Below are 21,897 nucleotides of genomic sequence, written 5' to 3' on the forward strand. Positions count from 1 at the left end.
TTCTTTCTTTCTTTCTTTCTTTCTTCTTTCTTTCAGAATTTTTTTAGTGGGGGAGGGGCAGAGGGAGAGGGAGAGAGAAAATCCCAAACATAGGATGGACATGGGGCTTGATCTCAAGATCCTGAGATCATGACCTGAGCTGAAATCAAAAGTCAGATGCTTAACCGACTGAGCCACACAGGTGTCCCGAGAGGACTTTTTAAAAAAAAAAACAATTTATTTAAGTGACTTCTACACCCAACACAGGGCCCGAACCTACAATCTCAAAATCAAGAGTTGCATGCTCTTCTGATTGAGCCACACAGGTGCCCCTACTCCATTTCTTTAAAGAAGTTGCTCTTCTGTCTTCTTGTCTGTTTTTTTCCCAAGTGAAATCTGCTTTTTATTTTAGAGTAGTTTTAGGTAAACAGAAAAGTTACAGACATAAAACAGAGTTCCCATGTATGCCATACCCAGGTTTCATTATTAGTAACTTCTACTAGTAGTATGGTACATTTACCGTAATTAATGAACTAATATTGATATATTATTAACTAAAATCCATATTTGATTCACATTTTCTTAGTTTTTACCTTATGTTGTTTTTCTCTTCCAAGATCTCACTTAGGATACCACATTATATTTAGGTGTCATGTTTCCTTAGTCTCCTTGAGTGTGACAATTTCTCAGGCATCCTTTGTTTTTGATGACCTGTTCAGTTTTGAGGAGTACTAGTCAGGTGTTTGGTAGAATGTCTTTCAGTGGAGATTTGTATGATGTTTTTCTTATGGTTAGACTGAGGTTATGTGTGCTTGGAAGGAATCCCACAGGGATAATCATGTCAGTCACATCATGTCAAAGATATACTATCAACAAAACTTCTCACTGGTCATGTTAACCTTGCTCACTGGCTTCAGGTAGCATCAGGTTTCTCCACTGTAAAGTTAGGTGCCTCCCCACCCCTTCAGAGCAGAGTATTTCTATAAATTATTTGGAATTTTTTGTGATTTATCTATTATCTCCCATTTATTTATTCATTCAGTTTTTATTAATATCAGTATAGATTCATGCATATTTATTTTATATTTTGGGTTATAACTCGATGTTTCTTAATTTATTTTGTTGCTCAAAATAATGAAAACAATTTTGTCAGCTATTATTTTTTCAACTCTTTTTTCCCACTCTCCTTCTTTGGAAATTCCCACAATATGTATATTATTAGTCCCATTAAATTTGTCCAGCTGATGATATTTTCCTTTTTTCTCTCCGTGTTTCTTTTTGTATAGTTCCTGTTGCTATGTATTTAAGTTCTCTATTATTTTGTAATGACTGATCTGCCATTAATCCCATACATCATATTTTACCATCTCTAACATTGTAGTTTTAATCTCTCAACATTATATTTGTGTCATTTTTATAGCTTACATATCTTAACTTTTGAACATTAGGACTACTATTACATTTTATGTTTGTTTAATGTCCTTGTCTACTGATTCTAACATCTGTATTAGTTCTGGATTGGTTTTTATTGATTGTTTTTCCTTCTTACAAGCCATGATATTTTTGGTGTCTTTGCATGCCTGGTAATTTTTTTTGTATTTCAGACATTGTGATTTTTACCATGTTGGATATCTTGGTATTCTTTTTGTTTGTTTGTTTGTTTTTATTTTTGTTCTTTTTAGAGCTGGAGAGAGAGGGGGGAAGGGCAGAGGGAGAGAGAGAATCTTAAGCAGGCTCCATGCCCGGCATGGAGCTTGACACAGGGCTCAATCTCATAACCCTGAGATCATGACCTGAGCTGAAATCAAGAGTTGGACATCTAACCCACTGAGCCACCCAGGTGCTCTGGATATCTTTGTATTCTTACAAATCTTTTTAACCTTTATTCTTGCACACAGTGGAGATACTTGGAACAACTTTGATTCATTTGGGGCCTTGCTTTTAAGATTTGTTAGGTGGCACTAGAGCAATGTTTGGTCTAGGGCTTATAATTTCACACTACTGAGGTAAGATCTTTCTGAGTACTCTATGCAGTGCCCTGAGAATATGAGGTTTTTCAGTCTGGCTGTCGAAAATAGGCAATATTCCTGGTCTTATATGAGTACTGGGAACTTTTTCCCCTAATCTTTTTGGACTGTTCTTTCCCTTTTCAGAAGCATGTATTGGTCAACATTCTGCTGAATGCTCCATGAGGACCATCTACAGGTATCCAGGGTTCTTTGCCAGTACAGCTCTCTCTTTTCTGATATTCTGTCCTGTGAATTCTAAGTACCCTGGTCAGCTCAATTTCCTCAGTTCAAGGAGTTTTCTGGGCTCTGCACAGGTTCCCCTTCCCCTATATCATGGCCTGGAAATTCTCTGAAGGCAGTATACTGAGGCAGTGGTAGGTAGGGCTTACCTCATGTGTTTCCCATCTTGTAGGGATCATTGTCCTTCATTACCTGATGTCCAGTTTCTTGGAAACTTTTTCTCTTATCTTTTGCCTTTTGTTTTGTTTTTTTGTTTAGTTTGATTGTTTCAGGCAAGGAGGTTAAATGTGGTCTTTGTTACTCTATCTTGGATTAAAGTTGAACATTATTTTGCTCATTTGTTAAATATTGGCAATTACTACAGAATTTCAAAAATATATACTGCAGGCAAGCAGAAAAACGTCTGGGGTTGCATTTAGCCTTTAGGTTATCAGTATGTGGTCTCTAAAGGAGAAGATCACATGGATAGGCAAAAATGGCACTTTTTATACAATGTAATAAGAATCACAATAGAAGTTGCTATGGGAACTAAAAAATGAGGTTCTTCACCCATGCTGGGTATTGAATTAAGCCTTCTTGGAGGAAATGACACCTGAGTGAGCCTTGAAGACTGGGAAGACGTTATCCAATAAAGAAGGCACAGTGGGGGGGAGAAGGGAGCTCAGGTTAGAGGTCCACCATGGGTAAAGGTATATTGGTGTGAAATCACTTGACATAAGGTGGGAACTACAAGCAGTTTGATTTTACCAAAGCATAATAGGCAAGGTAGGAAGTAGTAGAGTGAGACTGGAGAAATAGGCAGGCAGCTCGTAAAAATCTTCCTATGTCATGCAAGCATTTGTCAGCCCTGGGAGAACCACTGAAGAGTTTTAAGCAGGGGAGGGATACGTCATGTTAGCACCTTAGAGCTGTCACAGTGATGGCCATGTGGAGCATGAAGTTGAAGTGCGAAGATAGACTTCAGGGAGACCAGCTGGGAGATCATTACATTAGCTCAGGGAACAGACAGTGGGGCCTGAGCTATGATGTGTGGTCAGGGTTGGACACTCAGGGAGAGATAGGAGAATTATTTAGGATGTAAAATGTCAGGACATCTTGACTTTACTATGTGTGAGGGAGTGAGGGAATGGGTGTGGATATAAAATAAGTTCCAGACCTTTGGCTAGAATTGCCATGAAAAGTGCTGAGATGAACTGTTAGGAGATATTACGGGGGAGGAACAGTTCTTGGGTAGAGAGAATTTGGGAAATGCTGAGCATGAGATGGCCATAAGAGGATGCTCTTTGTCTTTGACCCTTGCTCTCACTCCCTCCCCTTGTCCCCCATTCATCCTTCCTCCTCTTTTGGGGGGGCAAAGAACATGTGGCTTTGCTACCTGGTTCAAGGAGACTTTGTGCCCAAATCAGGTTCCTTTTTGTAGAACTCTGATCATTGGAACTTCCATCAGTAATCTCTCATAACTCAGGGGAAGTGGCAGTTTATGGCTGACAGATTATGCGGATTGTCCTCAGTTCTACTTCAGAGCCACCATTCATACCATAGTACAGTGAATGATGTTCCTTGGAATTGGACAGTGCACACCCTAAGCAGCTGTATGTAGTGGTACATTATTGTGTCATAGAAACAGCCTGACCTTGGCTCTAACTGGACCACTTACACAATGGGTGACCTTGGTCAAGTCACTTAAACTTCATGACTCTTAGCATTTTTGTTTGTACTGTGATCTTACAGGGCTGGTTGTGAGGATAAAACACATTATAAATTCTAAAAGTGTTAGTTATTACTCATATTCTTACCTCATCTTTTAAATTTATTTGCTAATATTGGGGAGATTTAGCAATAGGCTTTGGGTGATATATTTGCTCCATGGCAAAGATGGCTGTAGCCAAAGTAAAATAGAAGCAAGACCAAGTCCAGATTCAGAATTTGAGGACAGACAGAGTGTAACCAGATCTTGTTTCTTTTTGCTGCCTTACTCTCTTTCCCCAGTCACCTGATTCCTATATCTTCCTAAGGCTTCCTAAGGGGCATGGACTGGGTATAAAAATGAGATGGTAAAGGCTAAGGCAGCGGTTTTCAATGCTAGATGCTCATTAGAATCACATGAGGAGCTTTAAAAAATATTCATGTCTGAGTACCGCCCCAAGTGATTCTGGGGTAATTGGTCTGGGGTGTGACCTCAGCATTTGAATTTCTTAATGTTTCCATGATTCTAATGTGCGTCTGAGGTTGAGAATCAGTCAGTACTTTGGCCTTTATATCTCCCTGATCTAATGGGAAGCCAGGACTGAAGTTGGTGCTGGTGACAGGGGAGGGTTTTCTTTGTTTTCCTTTTGTTTTGAGATTAGTTTTTGTTATTTGGAGGGGCTGGGCTGGAATGTGGGGATGATGAGAAGGGGGCTGGGGAGCTAGGCATTTTAATCTCTGAGCTTTTTGCATTTATAGTCTTTTTATGAAAAAAAAAAGATTGAAACATGTTTATAAAATATTTAAATTAAAAATAAAACATTCTATGTTTTCAAGAAGAATCAAATTAGCAACTAATGCCTCACTTTCTGTTGTAAGGTTGGCCGACATCATTCCTATGTTGAATACTGTTAGGTTCAGGAGGAGATAAGATGTCAGTATGTGAATAAAGTAGGGTTGCCAGATCCAGCAAATAAAAATATAGAGTGCATTTAAATTTGAATTAAAGATAAACAAAGGATACATTTTTAGTGTAAGTATGTCCCATGTGTGATTTAGGATATATTAAAAAATTATTTGGTGTTTATCTTAAATTCAAATTTAACTGGATGTCTTGCTTTCTTTTCTGGCAACTCTAAGACAAAACTACTTAGTGAAGTTAGGAGAAGTACCTGAAGCAAGTCACGGTGAGCTGATCTAGGAATCAAAAGTCACGTCTTGACTATAATCATAAATGAGTTGTCACTGGCTGCGGTTTTGGGATTAGTCTGGCTTTGAAAGAAAACTGAAAACTAAGCAGCCTGCAAAGCTGTTTTAATAATATGATCTCTTACATTGATAGAACACATATGCTTTTCCAGAGCACTTTCACAGTGCATTCTCTCACCACCAGAAGTTTAGCCCACATTAGGTGTAGCTTGACAGTGGGAAATAACCAGGGGCTAGAGAGAAGAGACTATTCTAGAGTCCCCAAATGGGTTGGTATTAAATCAAGAACTAGGATCTATTTTTTCCTACTAGTAGCCCAGAGTCATCTCTAGATGAGGAGTTGACAGTCTTAAAATAGAGGTGCCAAGGTTCAGACTGTGTGTGTTTGTGTGTGTGTGTGTGTATGTGTGTACACGGACAAATAGTTGTGAGTGTGTTGACATTCCTAGCAAGGGAGGAAGAGGTTAATTTGCTTACTATGTGCCTAAGCCTGTGAATTGAAACCAGGCCCCTCTTCCCCCCCACCATTTCATAGCTGAAACTGGATCACAAGCAGCCTGGGCACTCACAGCTCTAGTGGGGGCAGTTCTTTCGGTCATGCATATATCACTTCTGTTTTTAGTTTCTCCCTGCTACTGCCTCTCTTCGCCTCTGAGCTCTTCGATTTATCACCTGTATCTGGATCCACGAAGACATACTTGGGGTTCTTGAGTTTCATTATCCTGTATATGCAACCGGACTTGCTCTCACCCTCCGGAACTTCCTGTTCCTGCCATCTTGATTGAGTTCTAGCCTCAGGAACCCAGCCTGCTATTGACTTGGTGAGCTGATGTTCTAGCCAAGGTAGGGCTTTTGAAAAAGCAGCTGCCTAGTAATCTTGAACTGTGTGTGTGTGGGGAGGTGGGGGGAGTGCTTTGGCAGCAGCTGATTAGATAGAGATCCTCTGCACGTTGTTCTCTTGGCCATTTTTGAGACTCATGGTTGTCCCCCCTGCCCCCCCACCTTCCCTCCCTCCTGCTCCCCCCTCCCACCCCACCTCACACTCCACTGTGCTGCTAGTCCACCTGCCTCTCTGCCTGGAGTGCCACAACAGTCTACTGTGCAGGCAGGAGCCTTCATGGTGACTGGCTCTACGTGTCGACTTAACCCAGGCAGGAGCAGGCAGGAGCCTTCATGGTGACTGGCTCTACGTGTCGACTTAACCCAGGTTCATGAACATAAGACCCCTAAAGTCTGTTTATGTCTTAAGGTGCCAACAAATGTTTATTCAACACTTGATTTTGTTTTGCTTTCCTTCTCTTTCTCCCTTGTTCTCTTTTTTGCCCTCTCTTTAACTAACCACCCTCCTCCCCTATCTTTGCCTCTCTTTGCAATCTTGAGCCTTATGAATGCAAGTAAGGAATAGATGAAGGCACAGCTCCATCTAGTAATATCTTTTACTCTTTTCTGGTTCATGTTAATGTGCCAAAAAGCCAGTACTAAGTCAAACCAGGGGCTGTCCCTAGTAGCAGTGTATTCTTATCACCTGCTTTGAGCTAAGAATGGCATACAGTGGCTGCTTAAATTGGAAATTTTTATTGACCTTAACACTAGGGGAAAAAAATGTAACAAAGGGGGTGATCATGGTTGATCATTTGCGTACTAGTCAAAGAATTCTGTGTGTTGACCTCCAAATCTAAAAAATTTAGCGGAAAATGATATACAGGAGCCTAAATTCCCTATCTTAGTATCAAATAACTTTGGAGTTGGCATGGGCATTGGAAACTCTGAGATGTTGAATGAGGTAGAGTCAGGACAAAATTCACAGCCTCTGGGCTTTATGATAATTTGCTGTTATCATCTATTTCCCTTTATTTTCTGAATTTTTCATTTCACTCTGTGAACTTGAGAAGTTTCAGAATCATGAAACTCTCCGTGTTTCTGGAATGGGTTCTTCTCTCTGTGGTATCTATAGCCTACATTACATCAAGGCCTAGTTCAGATATCACCTTCTCTATGAAGCTTCTCTGACATTTTCTGATCTCCTAAGCCATTTTTGTCTGCACCATTCTTTGAAGATTTAGTTGATACTAGGAATGGTATTCAAAACAGTGGGCACTAATTGATCAAATGGTTGCTGGCCCGCTAGCAGAGGGTCTCAGAGGCCTCCCTTTTGTCCCTTTAATTGCTAGATGATGAGGATACCTTTAAGGTCTGGGGCAGGAATCAGAATGTCCAGAGTAGCAGGGGTACAGAGATAAGAAGGCTTTGGGACAGATGCCTGAATAGAAGTAATTCAAGATTTTAATGGTCGGCATAGATGTAACAATGCATATCAGATGAATGTCATTTCTCTCTATATTAGCTTATTTTCTTAACCTGCTTTATATGGGTCAGAAATCATCTAGTCCGGGAATTCTTAATCCAGGGCCTGTACTCTAGATTCAAAGGGAGTTGATAGCTTTCACTGGATTTTTATTTTATTTATTTATTTATTTATTTAAAAGACTTTATTTATTTATTTGAGAGAGAGAGAATGAGAGACAGAGAGCATGAGAGGGAGGAGGGTCAGAGGGAGAAGCAGACTCCCTGCCGAGCAGGGAGCCCGATGCGGGACTGCCCGATGCGGGACTCGGTCCCGGGACTCCAGGATCATGACCTGAGCCGAAGGCAGTCGCTTAACCAACTGAGCCACCAAGGCGCCCTTTCACTGGATTTTTAATGGTCACATAACACAGAAAGTTTAGGAACCAGAAAGGTTTTCACCAGTGCTCACATTTATATATCAAGAAACTATAGCCAAGTGAGGTTAAGCACAAATGCTCTGCATACAAAAGTTTTCAGGGGAATGTTTGCTGCTTACTGTCCAATTTAAGTTCCCTTATTTTTTTAAAAAAGATTTTATTTATTTATTTGAGAGAGAGAGACAGAGAGAACAGGAGGAGATGGTTGGGGGGTGCAGGAGAGGGAGAAGGAAACTCCCAGCTGAACAGGGAGCCCGATGCAGGGCTCAATTCCCCTGGACTCCAGGATTATGATCTGAGTTGAAGGCAGACACTTAACGACTGAGCACCCAGGTGCCCCTAAGTTCCCTTACTGAAGGCACCATTATTATTAATCTTACTGAAGGTAAGTGACACCACGTTGAGTGACTGTCTATATCTTTTCTTCTGCAGGGAGCCTGAGGAGCTTGCCTGCTGGGCCGGGGGTCTTGGTGGGGTGGGAGTGGGGAGCTGGTGGGAGCAGTAGTTCTTTTTTTTTTTTTTTTTTAAAGATTTTATTTATTTATTTGAGACAGAGAGAATGAGAGAGAGAGAGCACATGAGAGGGGGGAGGGTCAGAGGGAGAAGCAGGCTCCCCGCTGAGCAGGGAGCCCGATGCGGGACTCGATCCAGGGACTCCAGGATCATGACCTGAGCCGAAGGCAGTCGCTCAACCAACTGAGCCACCCAGGCGCCTGGGAGCAGTAGTTCTTACAAAATAGCAGCACTGATGCTTACACTGAAGTGACATGTCGATTAAGCAATCTGCTGGGGAGATGGGTTGAGAAACTCAGAGCAAAGAGTCTATAATGAGTTGTCAGACCATGGAGAGAGGTCGAAAGCAGATCTTAATAGTTTATATATTTTCTATTACATTAATAGAGCACTTTGCACGTGTTAAGCTCCAAAACCTTCACACAACCTTGTGAGGGAGAAATTGCCATGTCACATCTTGCAGATGAAGAACTCAAGGCTCGGAGAGGACATGTAACTTGCCCAAATCCCAAACTAGAAAGAAGATTTGAGCTGACCTCGTCCTGCTCCGGTGTCTGCACTTGTAGCCCCAATCTTGACCGCTATCCTAACGATTGCCTCTTCAGGGTTGGGCTGTGGAACCTGAGAACGAGAAGCGAGGAAGGGTAGGTTTAAGTAAGTGGGGGAGACGGACAGATGCCTCCATCAGGAGCTGCTGCCTGGGGCTGGGATCCCAACAATCTCGGGAGAGGTTGAAAGCAACTTGTGTTATGATATGTATTTATTCATCCATGTAGGCCCTGCGCTTGGTACTGGGGACCCAAGATGCAGCTACTGCCTGGTGCTGAAGAAACTTGCAGTTCTTTCCAAAGGAAAAGAAAACTGAGAATTTAACAGTTTATCTTCGGGGTACATCCTCCCCTTTCTGAGCGTGTCCTGCCCCTTGATGCCTTTCTCCTTTCTCCCCTCCAGGGTCTAGTGCCCTCGTCCTTGGAAAGGGAAACCCTTTCAAGCCTGAGGTGTCCATTGGCCAGGGGGGCATAACCTATTACTCTTCATGGATGTCATGTTAAGCATGTTCCGTCTAGCGGCTCCCTTCGAAGCCCTGTGCCTCCCTGAAGAACCGTGGAGTCAGCACCACTACAACTAAGCCCCAAACACTCCTGCCTTATTCTGAGCCCTAGCCGTGGACCCTCGTCCAGCACTGGCCTCTGGCTTTTCCTCTTCTTTTTGTGCCTGTCCCCCCCTTGGATCTGATGACAGTATTTACCTCCCCGCCGGGCACTGCCTGGCTGCTCTCCTGTGCCCCCAGCTCTCAGCTGGGTCTGGACGAGTCTGGCTGGGAAGGGGGCTGGGCTGGGTTGGCCTGTGCTTGGGCAGCTGCTCGGGCCTGGACTGGGAACAGCCAGGGGATGAGTGTGACCATTCCTGACATCCTACCAGCCTCTGAACTTCACATCCTTTATCTTATTTAATCTTCCCAATAACCCTACATGGCTGGTATTAGTGACCTCATCTGACAGATGAAGAAACCGAAGATTAGGGAGTTTAAAATAACTTGCTCATGCGCGTGCAGGTAGTGAATGGCAGAGTGGACACTAGGCCCCCGTCTGTCTGACTGCAAAGCCTCTTGGTGATATTTCCTTGCCCTAGTGCCATAGAAGCGAAAGCCCAATGTTGATCCAGGGCAGCAAAGAAGGTACTAGAAATGAGAAGAAAAGTAAAAGGCATTGAGTGGGCATTGAAATAGAGCAGCCAGAAAAAAACCCCAGCGAGGGTAAGGAAAGAACTAGAAAGTGAGACAATCACAGTGAGTGAGGCCGGAGTGCCTGAAGTGTTTTATATTTTGGCTCTGGGTCCTGTGGTTTATGGGAGGGGGCCCAGTGGGCACCCCTCAGCCATGCTTTGACCCTCACTCCTGGACCTGTTCTGCTCATAGTGACCACGTCAGCTCTAACCCCCAGGACAGCACGCCAGCCTCAGCCAGCAGCCCAGGTCTTAGCTCAGCCTGTGCACCATGGTCAGACAAAATGGGACCAAAGACTTGTAAGCCCATGAGCTGAGCTGGCAGCCTGAGGGAAGGCAACCTTTTCCATTAAGGGGGCGCTGTCTCAGTATCCCTAAAATCCTGCCACCTGGTAGGCATCTACCTATTTTCCATCAGCTTGGGGCTGGCCTCAGAGAGTTATGTAGGTGTAGCTGGCCCCCTGGATGCTCATGTTTGGCTTTTTTCTTCTCTTCAGTTCCATTCTGGGGAGAATGGTATGCCTCCCCTCCCCTCCCCATCATTCTATGCTTCCTGGCTGAGGCGGAAAATGGAGTCTGCAGGTGGTGTGGAGGAGCCCCAGTGGCCTCGGGCTTGGCCCCCTGAGACTGGAAAGGGAAGATCCCAGCACTGTCCTGAATGGCTGACTAAGCTCAGCTCCACTCGTAGGGCTCAGGGTTGTGTTCTTCTCTGCTTCTGGGCTTTAGGCAGTGTCTTGAGAACTGCATGACAGAGAGAGAGGAAACAGGTGGACACCACGTGGGCTGGAGGAAGCCCAGGGTCACCAACTCCCCGGGGGCTGGGAGGTGATTGCTCCCTTCACAGGATGGCGTGTTAATCATCCGATGGCTGGGACGTCAGGCTGCAGAGAGGGAAGTCAGAGTCGGGCTTGCTGGGTTTGTGATGAGGAGTCAGTTGAGCATCGCCTAGAATCACTTTCACTTCTTCTTCGCAGCCATAAGTGAGGCATGGAAAAGGATTGACCATTGTCATTTCTGCAGGCAAATGCACTGTTAAAGCCCACTTCAGAGGGGCTTTCTTCAAGCCTGGACCCTGCGAGCTGGAAGGGGCAGTCGGGCCAGTGCCTGGTGTTTGGCCCTCTGTCAGTGTTGACTGAGTCGTACTGGATTTTCCCAAGAGGGGATCTGAACTGCCCAAGGCTGTAGGGGATATGGGGCTGGACGAGGCTGGATTCCCAGGCAAGTGATGTCCTGCTCCATGGGGGATGGTATTCCTCACCCCTAGAAACCCTTGTCATAAGTCTGATTACCAGAATGAACTGAGTGGAAGGGCAAATGCAAATAAGAATTTCCTACATGTAGTGTTATTTATTCTCCTCTGGATTTATTTAATTTTAGGGCTAACTTATCATATGTATTGTCTTTAGCACTAACGAGCATTTGGATTTCTAAGCTTTGTCCCTTGGCTGCTCTGCCAGGTTTCATTTTGTTTTGTGTTTTTGCCAGTTAATACTTTACAAACATGACATGTTTTAGGGGTTCTATATATTTGCTGGGGATGCAGTTGTTTAATGGAAAGACAAGTAAGTAAGAAACAGCAGTTCTGGGATTTGAATCTTGTCTCCACCACTGATTAGATCTGTGATCTCTGGCAGGTTACTTAATCTGTAGGGATTTCTGTTTTCTTATCTGTGAAATGGGAGCTACTAAGAACCTTTTCACTGGATTACTGTGAGGATTAAATGAGATGATAATATATGCCTAGGATGGCACCTAGCACATTGTAAGCCTTCAGTGAAGGTTTTTGATATTAAAAATGTTAAACTGAGTACCCAACATCAATTTTCTTCCACTTACAAGATATTCTATCTTCTGTGTAAGGACCTCCCTGCCCCTCCCCCTGTTCTGGAATCACCAAATAGCCGTTGCTCTGTAAAGTTAAATGTTCTTATATTGGTTCACATAAATGGAAATACACATCTGTATTTTAAATTAGATCACCTGGTGTTTATAGCATCTCTAGGGTATACAAAGACTTTTACATCAGTTTTGTTTAGTTTTTTATAAGCTCATTAATTTTCACAGCATTCTTACGAGACAGGGATTAGACATATTGTTCATGAATTAATGAAAGGACAGAAAAGTTTTGGCACTTGTCCAACATCACAGAGAAAAATCAGTGACAGCAGGAATAGTATGGACATCTCCAAGCTACAAACTCAGGGCCAGCTCACTCTCAGTTACGCGTGTCTTCTGGCATCTGTAGCGGCACGTGGTGGGCGGGGTGCAGGTGCACAGGGAGCCTCTATCAGATATTGGCTCCTGACTATTCCCACCACCCTGCCCCCGGGCCAGTTTCAGTCGGATGAGAAGGAAGGGGCATCTGGAGCTATGCTGATGCAGGTCTAATGGAGACTATGAAATGCCCGACTTCCTTTTTTCCACCTTGCACACCGCTTTGCCTTCCACGATGTCTGTGTTTTCTGTCTTTCTGGAGCCAAGTTCTTCCCTTTCAAACACTCTGATCCTGGGGAAGGAGTTCTTGATTCCTCCCTTCCAGTTGATGGCACCTCAAGGCTCATCCTTAATAAAAGCCATTAAGTTCTGTTTCACAACCAAAGACATTTCAGGCATTGGTGTGGTGGTAAATATGGAAACCGTCAGTGCCATTTCCTGTGTCCCGAAAATCATATTGTGACGCAGGGAAACTTTCTACCTCTGGGTGAGGGGTGCTGGTTGAAATCATGGTGTCAGATTCTGGGTTTCCATCGCCTTGCTCCCCCTTTGTGGCAAAAGAGGTCTGGCACTCAAGGCAGCTTTGGGATGGACTCTGGAATGACCAGGTCACCACCGCTCCCATACTTGGTCTGCCTGCTAGCACCAGTCATCTCAAACCCTGGGGTTGACTCATGGACTTTTCCTCCTCAATATTTTCTGCAAAGCTTTATGACTTCTATTGCCTTGCCTGCTAGGTAGACTTGAGACTAGCCCTAACTCTATTTTGGCTGCTTTCACTCTGTTTTGTTTCCCTTTTTCTAGTTTCCTGGCAGCCTAGGCTTGCACCATCTCTGATTTTGCTCACAAACACCTGTCTTGGTGCTGACTGCTTAGTCTGTCCCTTCTTGCCATAAAGTGAGAAGAAAGGGGGTAGCACAGGCTGATGGCTCACATAAGGTCTTCTGTAGAAGGTAGGAATTTGAACTGGGTCCTGATGTTTGGGTAACATCCCAGTGAGTGGAGAGAGTTGGGGCCGGGGCCGAAGGAAGTGGAAGTGCAGCGGTGCAGCATGGTGTCATAGGAAAAAGCATTGTTGGGTGTTGGACAGAACTGGGTTCAAAGTGTGAGTGGGCTCTGGTACTTCGGAACACTAATGCAAGCTTTATGCATGTTGTAATCACAGTGGTTTCCTTGCAGAGTTTGGGTCAAACAAGAGAGGGACATTCAAGAAAATCCACAGGAAATTCTCTCTTTCCCAAACTCAATATAAGATGGAGGCTGTGGTGGTGTATGTTTGTATATGCATATGTGTACCCAACTTCTAAAGCCCTTTTTCATGATAAAAGTAATGAAATTGCCATATGATTTGTTTTTTTACTATAAAAGAAGCAGCTTCTGAAAAATGTATGACGAGTGTTTTGAGCATGAAAAATTGCCAGAGCGCTTGCTTCGGCAGCACGTATACTAAAATTGGAATGATACAGAGATGAGTATGGCCCCTGTGCAAGGATGACATGAAAACCTGTGAAGCCTTCCATATTTTTTCAAAGGCCAAAAAAAAAAAAAAGGCAAAAAAGAAAAGAAAAATTGTCAGAAATGTTCTTGAGCAGATCCCTTATCTTCTCTGTACCTTGGCTTTCTTATCTGTAAAATGGGGATAGCACGGCTTGTTTCCCAGTGTTATTGGGTCTATTAAATAGTATGCTAGTGTAATGCCCCTGCTAGGTTCTCAAAGAATGGGATTTTTATGTCATTTCATGCTGCCTACAATGCTGGGTTACTTAATAGGCTGGAGAAAGCCACAGAGAGGGCTGGTCAATTGCTCAACACTGAGCAATGAGTGTACTTCCTCTACAGGTGTGCCTGTTCCCCTGAGCCTGGACTTGAGTGTTTTGATTGCTGGAACTTGCACACTGGGCTAATGATGACTTACCTTGCCCTTGTTAAAACTTGGCCTGGGGATATAATGTGATGTCAGCTCCTTCCCCTCCCAAGTGCCTGTGTCCCTGTCCTCTTTCCCTGTGATGATGAATTGTAGCCGTTGGTGGCATTGTACATTTAACATGAAGCATTTTTATGGAAACTCCTGTATGATGCTGAGTTCAGGGAGACTTGATGTTGGGAGTAGCTTGGGCTCTTAATTAGTATTCATCTGTTCTTGTTAATCAGATGTGCTTGTGAGCTTATGCGGACATGTTTTGTCCCAGCTCAGGGACGAAGCTGCCTTGGACAAGCCCCTTTCTCAGAAGACCTTAGCACACCACCATGTCCATCTTGCTGCTAACTACAGCTCTTTCTATAGTTATTGATCAACTGCTTTGCCACTGGGTTTTGATCTTTGTTTCTGGATTTCCGTCTTTGGACTTGAACCTCTGCCCGGTCATTGTCATTGTCTCTGGTCTTTAATTCCTAACTTCTTCTCTTACCTTTGATCTAGAAGCCTCGTTGGGCTCCATAGTTTCTCTTTAGTAAGTGAAAGTGTTGTTGGTCATTGTCCAGGTATCAATAGTTGGGTCTCTAGTACTGGAAGTCCAGGATTCTTCAATTTTGTCTTTAGCTGAATCCTTTAGAAGCCTTTTATAGGCCAAATTCTGCCTGACCACGTATATCCATCCATGCTGCCAGAAATGCCTTCCCGGAAGGGCTTCTAGACTCCAGACTAAATCTTGGAGGAGATTCTGATTTGAAAGGTCAGGAAAAGGGTTGGGATGATGGTGACTAAGGGGGAATGGGGCCTAGACCTGCCTAAGACTCCAGGTACCTCCGGTACAGGTGGTTCATGGATCATTCACTCTGAGCAACACTGACCAATGCTGAAGTTTCTGGAAGTCTGGCTTTCATATAAAGGGAGATGTTGTCATGTTGGCCAACAGAGGCTTAAAGCCACAGTTTAAACATGAGGTAAGAATGATTGTTTTAAATCAGAGTTTCTTTGGGGACTGAAAACAATTTAAATTTCTAAATAAGTTAAACATTTTCTCTCTAAGTTTGTCTGTCCTAAGCATTTTGCTTGATTAGCTCTTTCTTCAGAGGAAATTCAGAGGTGAATTTCAGGCCATGCTTTACTCAAATAACTTTAATATTTCAATGTGTTCAAGTCTGTGTTTATAAATGATGCCCGGCCTTACAAAGTAGAAAGCGTATTCTCATCAGGTACCATTGTCACTTTTCCCCCTCCAGTCCTTGCCCTCAATCTGCCCCATACTCCAGCTGGCTCCCACAAATGTTAGTTAATGTCTTTCTGATAAGTGCTTCATGGGTGATCTTGCTCTCAGCCATATTTTTGGAGGAAGAGATAAAAGGAGACTGAAAAATTAAAATCAAGATAAGCGGTCTCTCCCTTGGAATGTTATTAAGAGGATGTGGTCATTTAAAAGTACTTTTCCCTCTTCTCAGTGTTTGACATCTGAAGTCATGGAAGATGCTATCACACCTTGCTTTATTAACATAGCTAGAGTCACCTGTTTTGAAAAGCCCAGCCACATTAACCTTAAACGAGAAGAAAGTGGAACAAAAGGAAAGATAAAGGGAAACTAGGTTTTGGCAGCGGGAGATGCCAGCTCTCAGCCAGGCCCTGCAGCTACTCTGTTAAATGGCCCCATGAATTTATTTTAAGGGAGATCATTTCTACTCTCCGAGTATACTGAGTCTGCCATGGTTCAGACAAGATTCAGAACCCAGTTAAGTTATATAACATGTTGATCTACAGGAGAACAAAGAAGGGGGCAGAAAGTTAGGGAAGGGACTAGACGGTGAAGATGGTGAGGATTGGCTTGCTTTGGAGCCCAGGAGCACTTGCTGAGAAGGGTCAGAGGGTTCAAGAGAAGTTGACTGAGGATTATACACTACTGCCACGGCCACTGAGCCCAAGGCCACAGGCGTGTGCTGGCAATGCTGGGCTCCCGCAGGCAAGGTGAGGTGAGGCGGAGCTGGGAACTCGGGCTTTACTGCAGCTAGTCAAAGCTTTAGAGCAAGACACTGTCGCTAATTCCATTTCTGTGCACTGAGCCCAGCCTTCTTATTTCTTGTTGTTAGAGATGAAATGTTCCTAAAAGGTGGATGGGGTGGGGGTGGTTGGAGTAGGAGTGGTTTTTTTGGGTGTGGTCACCTTCTAGCCCAGATTTTATGAGATATGCAGACTCCCAACGTCCTTCTTCATGGACCTCTTAAGTCACTTGTCAAAGCATATGTTCTGCTTTGGGGGTTGGAGACTGCCATATTTGTTTCTCTGACAGTCTGTCACTGAGTGACTGTGGGTCCTGTAAAACTTTACTTCCAGGTCTGCTACTTCCCTTCTAGAGTCTAACGGGGCAAGTGATTTTAGTTCATTAGGATATTAAGATAGTTTGTTATTCACTAGAATAATGAGGACTGAGGAATGGGTTTGATCAAAAGCGAGACAGTTGGTTTTGCTCTGGTCCCTGAGCACAGGTAGAACATCTTCCCTACAGCAAGCTACCCTGCAAATGGTTGCCTTTAGTCGCATAGCCAAGAAAGCGAGGAGGGGGCAAAGATCGGGTGTGAATTTATTTTTCCACTTGGGAAAACAGCTCGAAGTATTTGTCATCCTGATGGCTTCATCAATGTATGGAAAGGAACAACAAATTTGTAACCTGGTAGGAAGTGTTTTTTACTCATTAAAAACACTGGAAAAAGGGCACCTGGGTGGCTCAGTCGGTTAAGCGTCTGCCTTTGGCTCAAGTCATGATCCCAGGGTCCTGGGACTGAGCCCCGCATCAGGTTCCCTGCTCAGCGAGAAGCCTGCTCACCCACCTCTCTGCCCCTCTCCCCTGCTTGTGCTCTCTCTCTCAAATAAATAAAGTCTTTAACATAAAAAAAAAAAACACTGGTAAAAATTTTGAGCTGTTATTATTTTGTAGGAGTGAAGGGGATTATTAGTCCTGGACCATGATGAATACAGAGCCTGGCACTTACTAGGAACTGGGTAATGATGCTGCATGATATATGAATTGCCTTGACCTTGAGTTGTGTGATTCAGCAGTTTTCTTGGAACAGACACATATCTTTTAAATATCAAAATTGTTGGATGTATATATGAAGAGCTGTCAGTTAAATATGACAAGGGCATTTGCTACTTTGAAGAGGACATTTATATAAATGTATATGGTGAGACCATGATATTAATATTTTGGATGTTTTAAGGTAAAAATAAATTAGTTTTACAGCAGTAAGTGACTGATTTGTTTAAGGCTTGCTTTTCGATTTTGATTCTTTAAAATTTTATTTTTGTCTTATTATAAAAATAGCACATTGTAGAAAAAAAAACAAACCATGCTGCAAAAGACAAAGCCAAAATGGCAAGCAACTCTTTTTTTTTAAGATTTCATTTATTTATTTGAGTGAGAGAGAATGAGAGATAGCACGAGAGGGAAGAGGGTCAGAGGGAGAAGCAGGCTCCCCGCTGAGCAAGGAGCCCGATGTGGACTTGATCCCAGGACTCCAGGATCATGACCTGAGCCGAAGGCAGTTGCTTAACCAACTGAGCCACCCAGGTGCCCCGGCAAGCAACTCTTTAAACAAAAACAATTACTATCAACATTTTATTATGTAACCTTCTAGCCACATGAAACTGCACATACTACATACATGGCTGGAACACACAGTGAGAGAAGTAGGATGGGTTTGAATTGATTGGCAAGAGATAGTCTGAAAAGCAAGAAGTGGCCAAATTATCTAGCATTTTATGTTATATTCAGTGTGTGCAGTGTGCATCTTTTTCTGATGTTTAAGAGTTGCCATTGATGGTTTCTAAGCAGTGGAGTGACAGAATCAGATTTCCTCTCTGCAAAGGAGGGAATGCATTTGGGGGCAAAGGGAGGGCATTCCTGAACCATGAAAGAGAATTTAGGAGGCTTTTGAGAATGAGGCCTAAGTTAAGACAGTAGCTATGTGAATGTGGATAAATGGACAGATTAGAAAGACAATTAGAAGGAAATCTATTTGCTAAGAGGGAAGGGGGCAAGAGTCAAAGACCGTATTCAGGTGGATGGAGATGTAATTCTGTGAGTTTGGGAAAACAGATAAGGAGAAAGTCTCACAATGAAGGAGGTTTGGAGAATTCAGTTTTGGATATGTTACGTTTTGAGTGCCTATTGTACATCAGAGAGGAAGTATCCAGTTGGATTTGTGTTGGATATGTGGATCATTTTCAAGGGAAATACTGTTTTGGAGTTATTAACATATAAACAGGAATTGAAATATGTGAGTAGATATAGTGCTAAAGGAGAGTACGTTGGAGGAAAAGAGAAGAAGGGCCAGCACAGAAATCTGAACAACTCCATCATCTCAGGAATGGGAAGGGGAAGTAGAGACTGAGAAGCGTTGTCATGGAGGGCCTTTTATGGAGGACAGAATGTTTATCAGTGCCAAATGGAGCAGATGAATCACATAAGATAAGGATTTTGGATTTAACAACAGGAGATATTTTGACCTAGTTTAGAGTCATTTCAGGGAAGGTGGACGCCAGATTCTAAAGAATCAAAGAGTGAATAGAAGGTGAGGAAATGAAACTGAAAGCAGACATCTCTTTAAAGAAGATGGTGTGGTTACGAGAGTCAGAGAGAGAGAGAGAGGCAGCTGAAAGAAAAGACAGCACTGAGAGGAGGGAGGCATAAAGGGAGAGGGACACCTGAAGGCCAGGGATCTTGCATGAGGGGGAACGGGGCTGGGATCCAGACCTCAGGTGGATTCATTATTCTGAGACAGGAAGAGAGATTCTGCACCTTTCGTGGCAAGGAAATATATAAAAGGATATATGTAGATGGCTATGGTGGCAGGGAACTGAGGGACATCTCCCGTGGTGGTTTCTATTTTGTCTGTGCAGTGGGAGGCAAGATTTTCTGCTGGGCATTATTAGGGAGGTGGCTGGGTGGGACTGGAGAAGGTTTTAACCATTGCTATGGAGAGTGGAAAAGGGAGCTGAACAGGGATGGAGAAGAAGATTCCCAGGCAGCACTGAAAGTCCTATTAAGCTGATCAATTTTAAGTGACACCAAATCTGTGCATGGCTTTCTGATCTTCTTCTCTAGCTGAGGGTTGGGATTTTTCCAGTTGAGTGTGACAGAGATTGATGGGGCAAGCTATTTGAGGGTGATGCAACTGCGTGGTTGAAGTGATTAACCATGTGGAGAAGGCTGAGCAGAGAGGATAAAGATAGGACAGGTTTTGGGAGATCAGGAGAATGCAGAAAGGTCAAGGGCCTGAGGTCAGAGGAAGGTTAAAGATCTGATACAGTGCAAATAAGTGAATAGGAGAGCCATAAAGGAAGGATGTTGCAGTCAGAGATTCTGGATTTAAGATTTCTGAATTGTACCATTGTCAGAAAAGGTTAATATTTAATACATTTTGGTATGATAATGGACCAATCAGAGTAAACCACAGCCATACTGGGGTGTGCCTCCTGATTCCAGAGTTTGGCTATGAGGTGGAGCTGAGGAAGGACTAAGAATTTGAGCACTGGATGAAGCATTCTCATGAATATTGAATTTGTCCAGACCGATGAGGTGACTTGAGAGTGAAAAGGACCATCACGAGCCTGTTATCAATATCTTCTACAAGGCAGTTCCTCTCCATATCATTCCAGAGTATACTTGGCCTGGGTAACAGTGACAAAGAGGAGGAAAGTGGGGTAGCCAGATGGCCTATCTCAGTTCTTTGGGACTGCTGTAACAGAATTCCATGGACTGAGTGACTTATGAACATCACAAATTTATTTCTCATAGTTCTGGAGGCTGGAAGTCCAAGATCAAGATGATGGTAGATGTGATGTCTGGTGAGGGGCCACTTCCTGTGCGTGGATGACTGTCTTTTCGGTGTGTGCTCCCATGGTAGAAGGGCTGAGCAAACTCTTTCAGGTCTCTTTTATCAGGATACTAATCCCATTCATGAGGGCTCTACCCTAGTTATCTCTCAAAGGCTTCACCTCCTAGTACCATCACCTTAGGGGTTAGGATTTCAGCAAATGAATTTTCAGGGAGACGCAAACATTCAGCACCTAGCAGCCTAAGCCTTAGTAGGTCAGCAGTTTTATAGAACAGTGGCAAAATCAGTCTGGAACAGCATTGGGACAAAGTGGCCTCTGGGCCCTACTCATCAGGCTTGAGATTTGGAAGAATAACAATGATTTTTGAGGAATCGGGTTTCAGACGAGAAACTGAAGGTGATATTAAAAGAGAAGGTGAAGATAATTACCTTGGAATGGGCAGATTTTGGAAGGAGGATAGTAGTAGGAGGTTCATTCAGGGAGAAGGGGCATAAAGCATTAAAAAACATGTGGACATTCAATGAGAAAGTTATATGAATAAAGTTGATTTGATTATTTTTTAAAACTGAAATTCATCTGTACTGTATACTATTAAAGCTATTTGAAAAAAAAGAAAACGTGGACGGGAGGGGCTAGACATTGGCTAGATCTTGAGTGGTGACTTTGGATGACCAGGTATAAGGCATGAAAGGATTAGCAAGCTGCAGGCTTTTCAAATAGTCCTAGAAGTCTCCTGATGGATAGGGGATGGGGAAGGGACGAGCTCAGGCCTGTGCGGAGGGGGTGAGCCATGGCCTGGAGTGACTGTGTTTCTAGGAAATCCCAAGACAGATGAGCAGGCTGTCATGGAATTGGTTCCAAGATTTTGACCAAATGTTGGAAACCCTGATGGTCTCTGTGGGACATATACTGTATCTGGTTTTACTAAAGCAGAGTATACTTGCAGTATGACTTAACTGTGCTAGAGTTGAGAATAGCATTCTGTCCTCAATTGGAAGCCACAAATCCCTTATTACACAGTGGGGAGCAGAGCTGCATTTCATTGGCACGCAGGGGTCTGAATTAGTGAGTTCTCAGCTTAGCCTGCTGCACGCTGCCTCCAGGTATGATGTCAAGTAGTACATAGCTATTCAGCTGATAACTTAGTCAATAATTGGGCTTCAGTTAGTTATTTGAAAAGTGGAGTGATGTGCATTGCTCTTCAGACTTTATAGTAGAGTGGTGGGGTAGGCTTAGCCAATGCCTCACTCTGGCACTCAAGTTCTTCTTGGGGTAAGATATCAAAGGGCCATGGGGAATTCAGTTCATGGCAAAGCTTGAGTATAGGGAAGAAGAATTAGTGAATTGAGGGCTATTATGAGAATAACTGTATGACAAAATAACTAAAGATATAAGAAAACAAAATGTAGTTTGCCTTGCAGATGGTCATATTCCTTCTGTGTTCTGGCTCTTTAGTATGATGCTTTGCACAAAGTTAGCAAATATCTAAACATGTTTGTTGATGAGTCTTTTGTTGCTCAGGTTACCAGGAGAAAGTAACAGCAAGTGTAAACTTTTATCAGGGCTAGTGCTGGAAAGAAATAGAATTATGTGGTGTTGTTATAAGCTGGCAGACTTAAAAGATACCCAAATGGCACCTGGAATTAATTTCTCTACTCACCATGGCAACATGCCCTGCATGCCCCAGCATACCCTGCTATTGCTGCTAAGGCTCAGCATTCTACTGGAGGAAAAGTCATAGATTAGTTGGTGGGTAATGGAATCCTTTCCTTTCCTTCTTCCCTCCTTTCCTTCCTTCCTTCCTTCCTTCCTTCCTTCCTTCCTTCCTTCCTTC

General features: G+C 43.4%; 1 non-coding gene across 1 annotated transcript; it reads left to right on the plus strand.

Moving 5' to 3' along the window:
- The first annotated feature begins 13,720 nt into the window (after window positions 1-13,720).
- On the plus strand, window positions 13,721-13,824 carry LOC118022612. The gene has a single exon (XR_004682528.1). It is a non-coding gene; the product is annotated as a U6 spliceosomal RNA (small nuclear RNA).
- Window positions 13,825-21,897: the final 8,073 nt, after the last annotated feature.

The sequence above is a fragment of the Mirounga leonina genome, unplaced genomic scaffold (genome assembly GCF_011800145.1).
Source record: "Mirounga leonina isolate KUSES-001 unplaced genomic scaffold, KU_Mleo_1.0 Mir_176, whole genome shotgun sequence".
NCBI lineage: Eukaryota > Metazoa > Chordata > Mammalia > Carnivora > Phocidae > Mirounga > Mirounga leonina.